This window comes from Schistocerca gregaria, chromosome 3, assembly GCF_023897955.1.
Source record: "Schistocerca gregaria isolate iqSchGreg1 chromosome 3, iqSchGreg1.2, whole genome shotgun sequence".
Taxonomy (NCBI): Eukaryota; Metazoa; Arthropoda; class Insecta; order Orthoptera; family Acrididae; genus Schistocerca; species Schistocerca gregaria.
In genome coordinates, this window is record NC_064922.1 from 562978422 (window position 1) to 562992086 (window position 13665).

At 33.9% G+C, this 13665-nt stretch overlaps 1 pseudogene; it reads left to right on the plus strand.

Annotated features, from left to right (window-relative positions):
* Nucleotides 1-13443, plus strand: part of LOC126355182 (protein FAM117B-like) — a 79450-nt pseudogene extending 66007 nt beyond the window's left edge.
* Nucleotides 13444-13665: the final 222 nt, after the last annotated feature.

Sequence of the window (13665 nt, forward strand, 5' to 3'; positions counted from 1 at the left end):
TAAGTTATTGAGTAGTTGAATTGGAGTTACAGGGTTCCATAGGTGGAAAATGAGACACCTGCTACAAGAAATTTTTCATCTACCAAAAGAGGGAACAACTCCCCCCATCTCCCGAAGACTTTCCAAGTTGGGGTGGCCTGAGTACCTCGGCGATTCACATATCCATAATGTAGATCCAACCACAGTGGGAGGGTATTCATGAAGAGGCGAGACAAACATGTTGGTCCGGAAGGGGCTGCAGCCTATTTAGTAGCTGCAGCGACAACAATCTGGATGATTGACTGATCTGGCCTTGTAACATTAGTGAAACGGGACTTGCTGTGCTGGCACTGTGAATGACTGAAAGCAAGGAGAAACTACATACATTATTTTTCTTGATGGCCTGCAGCTCTTCTGTGTAGTTAAATGACATCTTTGTTGGTAAAATATTCCAGAGGTAAAATAGTACCTATTTGGATCTTTGAGTGTTGACAACTAAGGAGGACATCGCCATCAGGAAAAATTAAACCGCTATTGTGTGGATTGGAGAGTGGAGATTTAGCTCTCATAATTGGAAGGAGGTTAGAGAATATACAAATGGAAATGAAAAGGGTGAAGTTCGGTATATGAGACCGGTGAAAATGCCTCAGACTTCAGTATGACCAAAAGTGGAGAGAATATAAAATACAAACTGGCTACAGCACAAAAAAGCACTTCTAAGAAACAGGAATTTAACATCCATTGTTACAGAGTCATTTCTGAAGGTATTTGTCTGGATTGTAGCCTCGCACAGAAGCGAAACATTGAAGATAAGTGGACAGGAAGATAATATAAGCTATTACTATTAATTTGGTATTTGAGATAAGTGGTAGGGGATAAAAATTGCAGAGGAAGCCTGAGGGATGAATACAGTTATCAGTTTCAAACTGATTAAGTTGCAACAGTTATTCAGAGATGGAGGCTTGCACAGGGGAGAGCAGGATGAAGAGCTACATGAAACCATTCTTCGCACTAAAGACCACATCAACACAACTACTGCTCTAAGAGGAGCATTTAAAAGGCAATAATAGAGATATAAAAGCTGTAGAAGTGTGGACATATGAAGTTTCAAGTGGGAGGATGCCAATGGCAATGTTATATTTGGGATGTCTGGGCTAAAGATTGAGAAGACAGGAGTGACATGTGATAGACAAGAGTACAAGAAAGTATAGATGAAAGGGGAAGAGAACTAGAATGTGATAAAGGAGGAGGAGAAAAATAGGAAGATTACAGAGAGGCTGGTTTCCACTGGACCCACCGCTAGGCTAGAGCTTGTTGGCGATGGTGATATTAAACTAATTGTCTTAGCTAAAATTAAAAAAAATGGCGTACTTGATTTCATACAGAATTGCAGAGGTTTTCACCAGATAAAAAGCCATCTAAATATTGTAGTCAGTTAAATATCATGATGCCAGTATCCATATTTATACAGTGAAATTAAATTTCAGAATTGCCACTTTATAATGCATTTACCAGGAGGATTTTATCTTCTGCATGGTAGTTTGAAAGATGAGCATGTACTAAATTGTTTTCACTTTTTTTAAACATAGCAACTTTCTCATGAAACATGAAGCATTTCATATTTTCAAAATCTTTAACTGTTTAAACTGTCGCTCTGTCTGTGTGTCTCTGTATCTGTTCCATTAGATACTTCTGCTCCAAAAAAAACAATAAACATTTTATGGGCTCTTCTTCGTTTAAGAATATAAGGTGAATAAAAAAGCGACACAGACAAATTTGTTTAGTTAAAAGTGCTCAGTTTTTGTGAAATATAAATGTGTTTATTAGTGACATTAAAAAAAACTACTTTGTTCACAGGCCAATGATAGACTTAACCAAAATGGATTACTGCCCCCTGAAGCCCTGTGTTACTTTCGAGCTGAAACCGAGTCTGGGCTCAGCTTTCTACCCACCACAGCAGCAACGTGCTGATAATGCGAATGGAGATAACAGTCCAGCTGTAGCACCAACTACTGAAGATATGAGTGTGGCTGACAGTTCAGCTGCTGGGCCCAGTGACATCACTGATGCTGCTCCAGTGCCTGCAGCATGCTCGTCAGACGATACAGCACCAGAATCGGCGTCTGCACCTGTTGCAACGGACACTGTCTAGGCAGATGACATTTGAGCATTTGGAGCGGTCCTCTGCCCGCTCGACACTTTTCCCAAGCATATCTCCCAAGAGTAACCCTTCAGCATGCAAGCATAATTATCAAATTGTTAGATGACGGTCCAAGATGGATCTCGCTTTCTGTTAGAAAACCAGTTTTTTAAACCAGGAAATGTGAAAATTGTCTTAGAGCACTTGATGTACATGATACAGACTTTGGAAGGAGTGTACAAATCCACTTCTATTATTAACTGGCATTCCAGTTCATTGGTCAAATTATGGCGCAATTTAAGTTTTGAGAATTTATTTTTTATATTGCTTTCTGTGTGCTAGTGTGTTTGATCATCTTCAGCTGTTACGGTTCATCAAATATCCTTTTAGCTGGTATTGCTGCTGCAGTTTTGGTTTGTGCCCTTCGATTTCCATGTTGTTACATTCCTACAGACGACTTTTGCTTTTGTGAATGGTATTGCAGCAGCATGTTAAAGGATGAGTGCCTTATGAATGAAGTTGTTTGCATTAACTGCAAAGCTTGTGCTTCATTTATGTGTATAAAATGTGTGTGTGTGTACATAATGACAGACTGGAACTGGAACTTCAGTTGGTAATATGAAGCTGGACATTTCAAGGGATTTCTCATTTTGTGTGATGGCAGTGAGCTTACTGTTGGCTTAAGTTTTTTTGATGGTGTGTGAGAATTTTTTCTGGGAGTGAATAATAATGATTTGACATGAAAACATGTTTTGTGTAATTTAGCTCTTGATTCATTGGTACTGCAGCAGGACTGACTGACTGTTTTACACACACACACACACACACACACACACACACACACACACACACAGAGTGGAATCTTGAGACTGAAGAGTAGTAAAGGTTAATCATTAGTTGAAAATTGATGCAGTTGTTTCTTGTTACTGGTGAATGTACAGCTTAAAAATAAGTGGCATTTTCCAGCATGTCATACATAAAGTAAGATGTAAATATGTTCATTACCATCATTGTTTAATGTTACTAATGCTTTAATGAGCAGTACCCCTTTCAAAATTTGATGTTTTCAGTCTTGCAGGTTACCAAATTACTAGATAAGAGAACTTTGTGTTAAGTTTGTAATAAAACAGTGTATGTCCTATCATTACAGACCATCCTTTTATAGCAGATTGCAAATTAAATAGACATTGAAGTACAGACAACTAATCCATTTTTTAATCTGTTGGTCATGTGTTTCCAAATGCTTCATTATTATATTTCAATTTCCATAAACAAGTAGTGTGTGCCTCATTGCACCATTCCTCCATACTAGCACCCTGCGGACTAGTTGGTTTAAAATATTTCTTGCTATTTACAAGTTTACCCAAGAACTCCTGCTATGATGGGGTGTTTAGTCTCTCTCTGATACTGCTTTCCAGGTTCTTTTTCATGTTCTTCATGTAGTATGTAATTCTTAATTTTCCAAACATGTAAATGTCATAATTTATCATCCAGTATTACTGAAATACAGCTTCTACTTTAGTTTCTAATAGTTAACATTCATTCCCAGTATTGGTGCCACCAGCCTTTATAATTCTGCACACATCTGCTCAACAAAAAATTAGAAACCCTTTTACTGAAGATGTTTGTTTAATCTGAATACATTAACAGGAAGCAATTTGCTGTGATTGTACTTTTGGGGCTAAATATTTCAAAAAGAAATAATTGCTAATTCTTAAAAAAAGTGAAAAAGTGTATTATTGAAGAGTTTTTGTGTAACCTGTTATTGAAAGTGTCGATTGATAGTTAGTTTTTGGGGTAGTGTGATAAAAGTAACATGGTTTCACAAAACACTTCTTCAGTTTACATATTTTTAAATATCTGCCTTGTGAAGAAGTTTGTTTGCCAACAAATTTTCAAGTATTTAGTACCATATAAATGTCATTTCACAGCGTAGCAAACATGTACAGATCACTGAGTTTGGAACATAATACTATGAAGGGACTGATCCTCAGGTCACAGATTTCCACTGACTCTTTATATGATAAAGGAAGATCCATACTTATATGTTTAGTAAAAGGTTTTCTACGATTCCACCAAAAAAGTCACTGAGGTGACTACAGTGAATAAAGATGAACTATTAAGGGAGTAAGAATATTTTATTCAATTGAATTCATTCATTCATTCAGTTGTAGCAAACAGTGGGAACCATTAAGCTACCAGAAGCTAATTGTATGATCTCTGCTCTGGAGGAGTTTCCATTTTTGAATCAAAATATATATACAATGAAAACAGACTAATTTTAGATTGCATTCTCTAAGCTAAAATGAATGTTGAAAACAACTAAAACTTCAGAAGCCTCCATTTTATATTGATTTCTGAAATAGAATGAAAATAGGCCACAGAAATGTTTTTGGTTCCATGGTTCATCTTCAGTATCATACCTTTGTTGCTGTGATACGCTTTTGTGTATGAACATGTTTGGGATAGGTGATATACAGAAGCTGATACAGAATTTTTCCATTTATGAACGTGCCAGAGATTTATTGGGAACTGAAAACATGTACAATGCTATTGTAAGGATCTCATTATTATAAAACAATTTATTTCATTCTTCAGATTGGATACTACAATTTATTACTTAACTGTCAAGAAAGACTTACGTTCTGTCCAGAAACTGAACACAGAAGAAAGCACATGAAGTGACATCTTGATCGAAGTGACATATTTTGATAGCTCATTTGGAAAAGAACTTCATGCAGATTATAGAGATTCATTTATCAGTTTGTCCAACACACACACACACACACACACACCACACACACACACACACACTTAGAACTATGACAAGTGTATGATTTGGCTTATAAATGTCACATATTATAAAAACAGATAGGATTTATTCTCTGTAATAAGTGACAACTTGCCAGTGTGAAAACACTCAGGATAGGAATAGCAAGATTAGCTGAATAGAAATTAAGTCACTCACTTTCATCGGAAAGTACAAAATCAGTTGTTCATTAATCACTGTCTAATTTTTCATACAGTTATCATATGTTACATCCATTTGGTTGATTTATGTTTGTATCGAAAGGGTGCTTTGCTTCTTGCCTGTAAGCACACTGTGCTAGCTAAACACTTCACACTCCTTGCACATATTGTCCTAGATGTCAGACGATTTAATAAACAGACAAGCATTTGGTCTTCCATGAATTACTGTTCGGATGATTGTCGCCGATTCTGAATTAGTCGTATAAATAATTGCTGATGTTGGTATCACTTAACTAAAATGGATAACTTTCAAAAAAATTAATGAAAGAAAAAATTTTCACGCACCAGTGACAATTTCTGCAATAATTTGATCATGTGTAAGTAGCTCATTTGATTATTTATATTACTTTTGAGGGAACACAGCAAAACTTTTTTTTCCCGAGTCTAGCTCTTTGCAGAAAGAAATAATTTGCATACAATTTTGTGATAGTGACAGTATTTTTACCTTCAGTTTTAAAAAAATAGTCATCTTGCAGTTCTGTATTTAGTAATTTTGTTGGAAATAGTGTTGGTCAATTGTTTATAATTGTTCTGCACCCTTAGCATATTACTGGTTTCATATCACTCTTAATAGTTATCACATGTAACAAATTGTTCATTGCAAAAAGTTTTGTTATTACTTAGTTGACTGTGTACAGGTTGAGAACATAAACTACATGAGAGCTGTTATTGATTACTGAGATCTGTCAGCAAAAGTCCCCATTTCAGTTCTTCAAACAATAAGGCAGGAAGCTTACAGCTTCATTCAGATCTTGTGTTGCTCAATACTTTTCTTGACTCTCTAATTCAGAGCTCTTAATCTTTCAAACTGAGTTTTAGAAAAAGTCAGTATGGTACATATTCGTATATCTTTATTATGGCGTTTCACTTGATTTTCACTATTACTACTTGGTTCCTTGTTTCATACCAATTCTATTCATCAAGCTAGAAGAAATGCTCTTTATTCGCTCCTTGTTTCGCCCCTAGTCAGATAACTTCATAAAGACCTAGAGTTTATATTGTGACAATTAAGGTATTAAACATTCCACTGACCATGTCCCAGTGTTGTAAAACATACTTTAAGAGAGTGAAGAGCACAGATACATTCAGCAATGACTTAAAATTTGTCTTCAACACAATTATGATTTTTAAGAGGAGGAAACATTTAATCTTTGTCAAAATTCCACTAGATGTGGAACACCTTCAGCAAGCTTTAGGTTTCAGAATTGACTCGTGTAGTTTCTGTAATAGGCTAACCTGCATGCCTGAAAACATATATATAAAGACTGGAAAGTTGAATTTTCAATATGACGAAAGCTGCAGTGAAAGTGGATTGTTTCCACTGTTTGGTACAATTTCAGGCCACCCAGAAAGCACCTGTCAGTAGCCCAGAAGATTTATGTTAAAACACACAACTTCTGTTTTACTTTTATGTATTTAAATTGCACAAATGCATTGTGAAATGTACATAGGTAGGTGTGTGTGTGTGTGTGTGTGTGTGTGTGTGTGTGTGTGTGAATGAATGAAAGAATTTGTACACATTCCTTTATGTTGTGTTTTGTCTCTTTTGTTGATGTATTGATAGCCTTAAATTTTGTTTTAAACTTCCTCATGATTAGCTTTTTTTTAGGTCAGTTGTGTCAATAGCCATGGTATTGTTAAAACTTAAATTCTGCAACACATATAGAAATTACGATAAAAACTATCACATTCCAGCCTACTGTTTTTGTCGTCTCTCAGAATATTTTATCTCTAACTTTGGACAGAACATAATAATAATTACTGTAACTTAATTTCATACCAAAGAAAACATGTAATGCTTTAATTTTCATCAAATAAATATTTTCACCTATTTTTATTTCTTTGGAAATTATTTTATGTACCTGCTTGATGAAAATTTAGGGCAAAATCATTTTTCTCACTGAAATAGAAGTATTTTGTTCCTAAGACGCATTATATTTCTGTATCCATCAGCTGTGAATTTTTTTGTGTTAATGTCCCTTTTATTTTGAAAAAGTGTGATAAACAATGTCAAAAAATTGCTCTAAAATCTTATTCTTTGTATGCAGTTGTGGCCATTGATATGCTAGTAATATTGTTCATAAATTTGGTAACAATTTAAATCTGTTCAGTGACAAAGCTTCTAAAACTGTTAAAAATTGGAAGTTGTTATTTTATATTAATGGAGTTGCTTTTTACAGACCACTTCTTCATAGGTTATTGTGAAAGTTACTTATATTGTTACTTATTGCGCTTTATAAAGACATTTTAGTTTACTTTTCATTGTGTGACTGGTAACTACCTAATATTATGACAGTTTTTAAGAAACAGTGAAGAGTTGTTTACTACTCATGGTCTCAAAAATCCCACTGAAAACAATCAAACTCATTATACTGATAATGTACAGGTAAATCTCATTATATGTGATACTTATGTTCAACTGAATTGTCACACATACTGGAGTTGTGTAAATAGTGCCATTTTATATGAGGTTATGTTTCCGGTTACTCACATATTAAGTTTAAAAATAGTGTTTCTTAGTGTATTTACCAAAAATAGGCATTGTCATCTTTCTGAAACATATTTTAATGCAAAATTTATACACTTAAAAATTTAATATTGCAACACACAATAATATACGTAAATCATTATTCTGTGTCCAGTGGACTCCTGGCCTGCTCTTGGCACAACCCTTTAGTGCCTTAAGATTTTAAGCAGAATAGATCGGAAGAGATTTTAATTTGAAATTCCATGAATTTCCTCCAAAACTAAGGGTGCATCGGTCCTTTGCAGCCTTAAATCCAGATACTTTTTTTTTTTTTTTTTTTTTTTTTTTTTTTTTTTTTTTTTCAATAGAAATGAATATGGGGCTAGGCATTAGTTTCCAAAATAAGCCTGTTTCATCAAGGTTGAAAAAACTTACTTCACTGAGTAACTTCTTTCTGACACGATTTCTTTAAAACACTCTTTAAATTCCTCAGCTCCTACATCTGCCCTTGGTGCCTCTTCTCTCATTTTAATGTTACAAAAGTCAAAATGATGTTTGAAGCAATTGAACCAATCTTAGGTGGCCAAGAAAGGTGCTGGATAGTCTGCTTTATTTGTTAAATCCACTTACAACCTCTTGGCTTTAGTTCGAATAGCAGCTGCATCTGCTGCTGGTTGCCGTGCTGAATCCCTTCTTTCCATCATATCCAAGTGAGACTTGGTCACTGTAGTCATACAACTCAGTTGAAAAGTGAGTTTGAATTGACTTTACGTATCACTAATAGTTCCCACAGTTGGTTCACCAAGTCCAGAAGCTTGCTGAATGTCAACAATACACTCACCTCTTTCATAGTGATCCAAAATTCCTTCTTTGTTTCTAATGAATATGACCACCATACAGGTTTGTTTCCATTGATAGGCAAACTTTCTTTCCTTTTACGCGGCATTTTTAATATAGACACTGTCAAGTACAACTTACAGCTCTACTGACCTGACGTGGTGATTAACATCTCATTAAACATGACTTAAGATGCCTGTTGAGATGCACCAATGCATCGCTGCTTCCATGTATTGTTAACAGATGGCACTACTGGACTTAAAACTAAAATAGAGTATATGACAAAATGTAGGTAATGAATCTGCATATAATGGGATTTACGTGTATTTGTCTTACTTAGCAAACTCTGGCATATGAGAACTTAACACAGTTTAGAAGGGTTGTTTTCTTTGCTCTAAATTAAAATCTGATTGATTCCACAGCAGACTTGGTAGAGATTGGAAAAGTCCAATTTCAAACATAAAGCAGTAAATGTATGCAGATTGAAGAGAGAAATATTACTATTCCCTTATTTATTATGCCTTGAAATCAGTGAATGTATTGCATTTTTGCTTTGAATATTGCTTACATTTTGAAAACTCTTGTTCTATGGGCATTAAAGAGCAAGAAAGGGGAAGTAAAAGCGACTTTGTGAAGATTACAAAAAACTGCATTCATATACTGTATTTTATATGAAAGGGTGAAGGGTTCCACAGAGGAAGAGAAAGTGTGCCATATGTATCTCAGTCCAGCTTCTATGATGCAATATTCTTGTGCAGTGTTACATTTATTGCTGACTTTTCTACTAACTTATGACTACGTCTTAATTTGTCTCTGAACTATACGAAAAAATTATTTTCTGGGAACATAAAGTGACATTCTTCTGTAGTTTATTTGATGACGGTGTGACATCTCCCATTAAGCTGCATTACTGCTGTTCCTTTGTTTACCATACATGAAGGAAAAGAAAAAAAAAAACACTTGCTTATAGAGTTTAAAATTAAGCATAAGTGTTGTTTGGTAGTTGGTTTGCAATTTCACAAGGCTAAGTATTTGCTGCTGGAGAATTTATTTCTCATGTTTTTTGTTGTACAATACTTTACCAGTTCTCCATTGGTTTAATTAACGTAGTTTTAAAGATGCTACAGGTGGCAACTGGTTAATTGTTTAATTCAGTCTAGTAATTGTTGTGAATGAAGTAGAAACTGGAATTGGAATTACTTTCAATCGCATTTACATATTTTAAATGTACTTTTCTTCTCATACAACTAAGTATAGAACTAAGCACATTTCCAGTAAATATGTTGAATGTTATTTTGAAGACTGGATAGTCCATCTTGCAGATGTGCGAAATTTCTTATCATCATTATTTTCTTACATGGAAAACAACTTTTGAGACAAAATTAATTTCCTATGTGTTTGTATTTCATTGACAAAGGATTTCCTGTGTGGTATTTAGTTTGCTATGTACTTTGATTTGTAGATTTAAATGTGTAACATGAATGTCTGAAGTGAAAATACTGTGATATGGAGGTGCACGAACTTACCCGTTGCCATAAAAGAAATAGTTTGAATTGCTAAACACACAAAGATTTTTTGGAACACTGTCAGGCCTTGGGAACTTTAAAGTTGGTTCTGTACTTGGAAAGACACAGATAAGAAGTGAGGAAGATAGATAAAAATAGACAGTGATGGTGGACAATGAAGTTAACTGCAAATCCTGCACTCCTAGCTGTGAGAAAAAAGGTACCACTTGAGTGTAAGGAGTGACTTGCTCCATGTGCAATTATGTTCTCACTCTGTCCATTACCTGTGTATTGATACTGTTTCTTAACTACCCTTTCTTCCAGGCTGTCAGAATATTGTTCTTCAATCTCTTGCATTCCTGTCAATGGATAAGTAGGTGCTTGTTATTGGACAATGTATTTTGATTTGATTCACAGTTTCATTAATACATTTGAGGCACATCCAATTTCCTTACAGGTTAAGTAATTTGGTTTATTTGCTCAGCTTATTAATATTCTGGAGAAAGTTTCCACTCTGAACAATCAAGACAGTCATCCTGCAATGCTTGATATCCTTAAAATGCAACTTTTGATTTATAAGATTTTGTAGTCATTTAGAAAAAACATTTGGGCACATGTTACTTTCATAAGATAGTAATTTTTTTTTTATAGATCTTAAAATGAAGCCACTAGCTTTGCTCTATTTGTTTTTAATAAAAAATATTTCAGTATATGTTGTTGCAGTTTGATGTAATATGGGGAAAATTCACTGATGATCTTAAAGTGAACTATTCCAATTTGAAAATTGAAAGAAGAAACTTAACATTCATCTGTGGATAATGAAGTTTGTTGACTCCTCAGTTGGTGCTTGGTGTTACATGGATACTTCACTTGCCCCTTAACATTTTGTGGCTATTTATTTCTAGTAAGTCATTGCAATTCTCAGTAGTCTTCCATTTTATCTTCCATGGATACTAGCATAAAGAGAAGAGCAGACAGTATTTTGCAGGGAAGTGATATCATTTTTCAGCATTTTCACCTTTATGAAAAGGAAGACATATCGCACATAAAGTTTTCATTAAGGATTTAATAACTTGATATTAAGAAGAGAAAAATGCTTGAAAAGTGTGGTTTGGATGTTCTGATTTCCTTGCTCAGAACTTGGTTTGAATCTATATTTCACCATTTATACACAAGAATTGTTTTAAATGGCAATTGCTAGATGAAAATAGTTAATGTAAATTGCAATCTATTATTCCACATTATATGCTATTACTGCTGGAAAGAAGCCATCATTTATTGATGGATGTATATTGGAAAACAGCAGTTTTATAATTTCATATCCATATTGTTTAAAAATAAATACTGTGTATTTTTATTTAGTGTTTTTATTTAATGTAGTTCTCTTTTAAAAAAGTCTGACACTGTATGTGCTCTTCATTATTTAAAGTTTCAGATGAAAAATACTGGTTCTGTTGTTTGCAAAATTTTTGTCTTTATTCAAATTTAATACATTTTGGTGTTACACATGTGCAGAATATTTTGCAAGTAATTGTGAGAAAATTACCCAGAATTGCATGTCATCTTAAGAGCATGAGACTTACTACCACTAGTGTGTGTTAACATTTCTCTTTTAATGTTATATACAGCCAGTATGCAACAGTACAAAGAAAAAGGAACTTGTACTTCACATATGTACAGTGAAATGAAACTGAACAGCTGTCTGCCCTTATTACAGAGCTACAGAAAGATTAAAAGCACTTTATATGGAGCTATTTTAATTGATTTTTCTTTGTTTGAATGTACTTTGTCATTAGATTATTGTATAGTTGAGGGGGCATATTTTGTGTGTATATGAAAAGGATGCAGGCAGGACTGTTGGAAACTTTTAACTGTTTTTACTAGTGCTGGTGTACAGATTATTTCTCTCTAGGAATTTTTGTACAGTTCATAAAATTCAGCTTGCATGAGCATGCAGGTAACAGAAAATTAGAAAGTGTAGCAGTCTCATTACACCTGCGAACCATTAGAAAACCCTCTGGATCTACCACATCAGTTGGATGAGAGGTGCCATTGCTGTACCTGTTTAGTCATAATATTTCACATGAATGTTATTTTGGTTAGAGTTCATACACTAAAAAAACTAATTACAGTAAGTCATACGGCAGTTAGGACCTATTTTGTGTTGAAGTTTGTATTGTGTACTTTTCTAGCAGACATGTTGAACGCTTTTGGTCCATATTTCCTGATGCCTGCATGTGATTTAGATGTATCTGCAGCTATCAATTAATCATTAAACCCTTGGTGTGTTTGTGGGTATTGTGTGATTAATAAAGACTGTAACACATTGCTCTTAGTTCTAGCAATTAAATTTTTAGGCTTAATTCAAAAAATTTACATGTATCTATAGGACATTGTACCTACTTACATTGATTATCCTGTGATAATTTAATGTCTTGCCTGCACTTTTTCAAACTCCCGAAACCCATGCCACATTGAAAGATAACTAGAACATTTTAAATAATAAAAGTAGAACTTTCATGAGAGATAAATTACAAAAAATTGCAGACCGCATTTTCCCCTTTTCCGTCCCTAAATTAACCAGTTGTATAACTTGTAATTTAAATGAATTGATTAAAATTAAATGGAATTGTACAGTAAAATGGTAGCATAATTGAAAGTTCCAATATCCTTAAAATGTAAGCATGTAAAGGAAAATCCTCAATTGTTACGCTTAATTTTTTCAGGAATGAAATTTACTAATTTGAAGTCAGTAATATTTCAATTTAGTATTTGTTCAATAGATAATTTGAAAGTGAAAATTGCAGTTCAAATGTGCATGGTTTGGAAATGATGACCTGAAGGGCAGGGAGATGAATGTTTTATATAAATACAGAAAGAGTTTCAGGCTGGATTTGTGAAGTAGACAGTGCAGAAATGATCTCTTCATGTATAAAAATGTGTAATTACTGTGAATATGTGTGTGTGAGAGGTTGTGTGGGTGTGAGTGGTGTATATCACAAATTCAAAGTAAAAACCTTCATAAAAATAACAAAACTGAAAATACAAAAATGTTGAAGCACTTGGATTTTATTCTTGGTATTCTATTATAGACAGAAATATAATAAACAAAAAGAGCACTGATGATAAAGATTAAAAAATACAGTTTGATAGATTACGAATGTGATAGGGAAAGCAAAGTATTTCAAAGCCTGTTTTGATTTTTAATTTGTTGTAAAATAAGTATAACTGAAACATTTCAAGTGTGAATGACAATATGAATAATTTTTATGCAATAGACTTCACTAATTATTGTGTTACAAATCGAGAAAAAGCAGTATGTAATGAAACTGGGCATTGTTGGTGTACCAAAATGCTGAGGCATTAATTCTTCAGCTTGAATTTGTTTGATATGTGGGGTTTGTTTAACACACTTTTGTTTCACAATCAGAGATGTGTTGGTTTTTGTAACCCCATATAAATAAAATGTATCATAATGTCTTCAATGATTTTTTGTTGTACAGTCCTCAGTTGCCCTTATTATTAAGTGATGCTTCACTATCACTGAAGATTACTTTGTAATAAATCATTTTTCAGATAGGAATCAATTATTGTAGACGGTTTACACTTTTTTTTAAACAAGGAAAACAATCACCAGTCACCATAAAGATAAAACTGAGTGTGGTGCACACTATAGATCACCTTTTAAACTCTGAACTTTAATTACC